We start from the raw sequence: 5,000 nt of genomic DNA, 5'->3' as shown, positions 1-5,000 counted from the left end.
TGTCAGGTCAGACTAGGCCAGAAATTCAGTCATAACATCATTGTGTATTATATTCTTCATAATTCCACACCATCTGAACAGGGTGAAGGCATTCAAGACCAAAGAGTGCAGACTTGTAAGTTTCCACAGAAATAAATAGGATTGCCCTCCAGAAGCTCACACTATACTTATCTGCCAGTGGTGTCTGTGCATAGGCCTTGTTTTCAGCCAAAAGAAACTCTCGGCGATCCCAGAAGTGTAAACACAGTCAGGGCAGAGACCTGGAGACCTTGGCTCCCCCACTCGTTTTCACATTGGTGGAAACTGTGTGCAGTCGAGGAATCTGTCATTCCAGTCAAAAAGTCAAACCAGCGTCAAACCAGCGCAACTTTCTCTGTGTGAATGCTACAGTGTTGTGCTCGGCACGGAGAGTGGCAGTATTGAAGGGCTGAGGGCACAGTGTGTGTGCTCTGCAGTGTGTGCCTTACAGTGTGTACTCTGCAGTGTGTGCTCTACAGTGTGTACTCTGCAGTGTGTGCCTTACTGTGTGTGCCCTGCAGTGTGTGCTCTACAGTGTGTACTCTGCAGTGTGTACTCTGCAGTGTGCGCTTTGCAGTGTGTGCCTTACAGTGTGTGCCCTGCAGTGTGTGCTCTGCAGTGTGTACTCTGCAGTGTGTACTCTGCAGTGTGTGCCCTGCAGTGTGTGCTCTGCAGTGTGTACTCTGCAGTGTGTACTCTGCAGTGTGCGCTTTGCAGTGTGTGCCTTACAGTGTGTGCCCTGCAGTGTGTGCTCTGCAGTGTGTACTCTGCAGTCTGCGCTTTGCAGTGTGTGCTCTGCAGTGTGTACTCTGCAGTGTGCGCTTTGCAGTGTGTGCCCTGCAGTATGTGCCCTGCAGTGTGTGCTCTGCAGTGTGTGCTCTGCAGTATGTGCCCTGCAGTGTGTACTCTGCAGTGTGTGCCCTGCAGTGTGTGCTCTGCAGTATGTACCCTGCAGTGTGTGCTCTGCAGTATGTGCCCTGCAGTATGTACCCTGCAGTGTGTGCTCTGCAGTATGTACCCTGCAGTGTGTGCTCTGCAGTATGTACCCTGCAGTGTGTGCTCTGCAGTATGTGCCCTGCAGTATGTACCCTGCAGTGTGTACTCTGCAGTGTGTGCTCTGCAGTGTGCGCTCTGCAGTGTGTACTCTGCAGTGTGTACTCTGCAGTGTGTGCCCTGCAGTGTATCACAGTGTAAGCGTGCATGCTGCTTAGACCTGGGGAATCCCCAGGATGAGGTGGCCAATCCCTCGGATTATCTGCATTTCTAAAGGAATCAAGTATCCGTCAGGAATACAGAGACACCTGGTCAGCTCCAACATAGGAGAACCCAGCTGATCCAATTAAGTTCTTAAAGGGCCAGCCACCTCCCACAAGAACAGAATAGAGGGCATAGACAACAGGATGACACACATTTCACTCAGGAAAGGCATCTAGCTTTCCCTGTTTTTTTATTGTGCATTCGGTTTAAATTCAATTAAAAAAATAGTTTTGTTTTCAGCATACGCTAAACATAAGATTATTACAGCATTGCCCATGATGTACACAGGACTGTGATGTGACTTTTTGAGGTTGACCATATGCTATTTACAATAAAATGTCTTGCATAATTAACTGAGTGACAATATACAATACGTATATCTTAGAAAGCCTTTATACAGTATGTGTTTGTGTGTTTGCCAGATACCAGAACTCTGCTTGGAGGCTGTGTCATGTATTTTGATTGCTAGTGTTTTGTACATACCTGTTTCAACCAGAATATGGGGTTTGCACTTTTTGAGAGTATTTCATAGGTTCCAATATACCAAAACAGGCTCAGCAAAACATATGAATCCAAAACAATCATGTATTTCACCCAGGTTGTGTATGCATGTGTTTGTATACTTACGCATATAGTACATGTTATTGTGTTTTAGTGTAAGAAATGCATACATGTACATATTGTATGTACACGTATGGCTTTTGTTTGCTATACTCTATGGATGTCTCTTTTGTTAGTTAGATGTTAGTTAACATCTGTTTGTGTCGTGGATTATTACACGTCTGTTATGAATGTGTGTTACATGTGTGCTTAATCACACAGGTGCATCCCATACTCTTTAGCCGCTGTTTATACAGTACCTGTTTCTGCTGTTTGTCTTGTTTTGTTGTATGTGCTATATGTCGTGTGGTGTTATTGTGTGTGTTGCAGGTTATGTGTGCGGTTGTATGTGTTGTGTGTGTTGTTGTATGTGTTATGTGCTGTGTGTTATGAGTGTTGTTTTGTGTTGTGTGCGTGGTTGTATGTGTTGTGTTTTGTGTTGTATGTGTTGTGTGTTGTTTTGTGTTGTGTGTGGTTGTATGCGTTGTGCTGTGCATGTTGATGTACGTGTTGTGTGTTGCATGTTGTTAACAATGTTATAGCCTTTCTTGTGTCCTTTCCCCCGTTTTCTGGCTATTCTGGGAAAATGGTAATTACAGTCTTTCTGTGTGTGGTTGAGCCGTGTGGTTCAGGGTTGTACTTAGTCTACCTCTCTTTCACTGTGCCTCTCTCTTTCCCTCACTCCTGCTTTCCCTTGGCTGTTTTTTCCCTCTGCCTCTCCATGTCACTCTGTCTCCACATCCCTTTCACTCATATCCTTTGGCTCTTCCTTTCCTTCACCCTTTCTGGAAATTTCTACCCAAACTACAGCTCCTCCATCATATCCCCATTCATTGTTTTTGCTCTCTCTCTCTCTCTCTCTTTCTCTCCCTCCTTCTCTCTGTCATTCTCGCTCCCTCCCTCTTCCCCCCAGCTGTGTAATTCTGCTCAGTGACAGAGTGCCTTTTCTGGGCACTCAAAAATAAAATTGGTTTTATTAGAGCTTGGGGATCAAATTACTTCCTTTCTCTCTCATTCTCTCTCTCCCTCGCTCTCTCTCTCTTTACCCTTAGCTCAACCTTTCCTCGCCATAAAATGAAATACATAATTAAGGTAATTTAATCATAATTGGCCCTCGCCGTATGACATCTATCATCGGGGCGATTTGAACTTTCAAATCTTTACATGTGACGTTAATTTGGTCGTTGCTGACGGCGACAGGGCGAATGAGAATCCGCAGGCCGCGGCGGAAGAATGGGTCATTCTCGCAGTCGCCATGGGAGACCGTGGGAGGTGCAGCGCGTTGCCCGGGGACTGGCTTCAATAAGTCCTGATTATAATTGTACCATTCCGTCCTGTCTCCGACTCAGGGTTTCACCTGGCTGTCCTCATGCTCCAGGGAAAAGGTCAAAGAAAGGGCGTCTGCATGGCAACTGGAGGAGGACAATCAGTGAGAATAAGCATGTACACGGAAGCCGGCATATTTAAAACGTATGCAAATATGTTTTCCATATATATATTCATGTCCGTATATTATGTTCAAGTGCTGTGCCTACATGTGGTACCATTGTGAGAAGTATAATATAAACCATATAAGATTTCCACCTGATGAAAGGACTGTTATAAAGATGCAATAGGACAGGATTTGCAGTCGGCTTCCTCTCCCAGGTTGGGCGAGTGCCCATTCCGAAAGAATCGTGTGTTCAAAAACCACATGTGAACACACAACATGTGAATGTTAACTATCTATTTAAAAAATAATCCTCTTACTGTATAAGATGAGAGCAGGAAAAGGCAACCTATGCTAGCCTTACCTAAGTCAGTCAGTTGTTGGTTTCATGACATACGTTTTGTTTTCGCATGTGGACATTTTCATTCAGTGTGAAAAAAGGCATTCACATGAAAACATCAAGTTCACGTGACATTTTCTTTTCACATGCAAATATTTAAATATAAAAAATATGAAATTGGCAAGTGAAATTAATTTATTTGGTAAGGGGCCTCGCACCCCAGCCCAGCCCCTGTGTGTGTTTCTGTGTGTCGGGCTCACAGCTCACGACGGCCGGCTGCAGACCTGCCGTGTGGCTCCCGCTCCAGGGTACGGCTGCTGTTCAGGACTCAGCCCAGGCCAGCATATGGAGCTTAGCCAATGCTAAGCGAGTGAACCACAGCCTTCCCTTTAAAACTGACCAGTTGAGATGTCCAGAGTGCCAGACGTGCTAAGCTGTGATTAAGTGACCTGGTCAGACAGCTCAGAAGATGATAGTGATTTATAAAAGGCCGTTCACGTGCGTCGCGTTCCCAGGGATGTCAACGATAATGCAGCCATGTTGTCTGGAGGGAGTTGCCTGGGAAAGGGGGTTAGAGTTAAGCAGAGTATAGCAGAGTTAAGCATAGTGGAGCAGAGTTAAGCATCATAGAGCAGAGTTAGGCAGAGTATAGCAGAGTTAAGCATAGTGGAGCAGAGTTAAGCATCATAGAGCAGAGTTAGGCAGAGTGTAGCAGAGTTAAGCAGAGTGGAGCAGAGTTAAGCATAGTGGAGCAGAGTTAAGCAGAGTGGAGCAGAGTTAAGCATAGTGGAGCAGAGTTAAGCAGAGTGAGCAGAGTTAAGCATAGTGGAGCAGAGTTAAGCATCATAGAGCAGAGTTAGGCAGAGTGTAGCAGATTTAAGCAGAGTGTAGCAGATTTAAGCAGAGTGGAGCAGAGTTAAGCACAGTGTGGTTTCTTACCCTTTTCTGCCAGTCACTTCTAAGGAAAGCTGGGTAATATCAGTTCATTGACAGAAGAAACAGTCATGTGCCAATGACACACGTTTATGAGTGTGAATATGTCTGCTTGCGTACGTGACAGTGTGCATGTGCCTGTGTGTGTGTGTGTGTGTGTGTAAGAGAGACTGTGTGTGTATGTATGAGCGTGTGTGTGTGTGTGTGTATGTGTGTGTGTATGAGTGTGAATACATGTGTGTGTATGAGTGTGTGTGTTCATGTGTGTGACCACACGATACACTAATTATGCCAGAGCAGATGTTTACATCCTTTCTCGTGGGTGAGTGTGTACGTGCATCTTTGTGTGGTCATGTGGGTGAGCACGCTCCGTGCCCTGGAGATGATAAGACCCGTGTGGAGAAATGAGATTTCCTTTATTGT

The sequence above is a fragment of the Conger conger genome, chromosome 1 (genome assembly GCF_963514075.1).
Source record: "Conger conger chromosome 1, fConCon1.1, whole genome shotgun sequence".
Classification (NCBI taxonomy): Eukaryota; Metazoa; Chordata; class Actinopteri; order Anguilliformes; family Congridae; genus Conger; species Conger conger.
Note: the sequence above shows the minus strand (reverse complement) of the source record.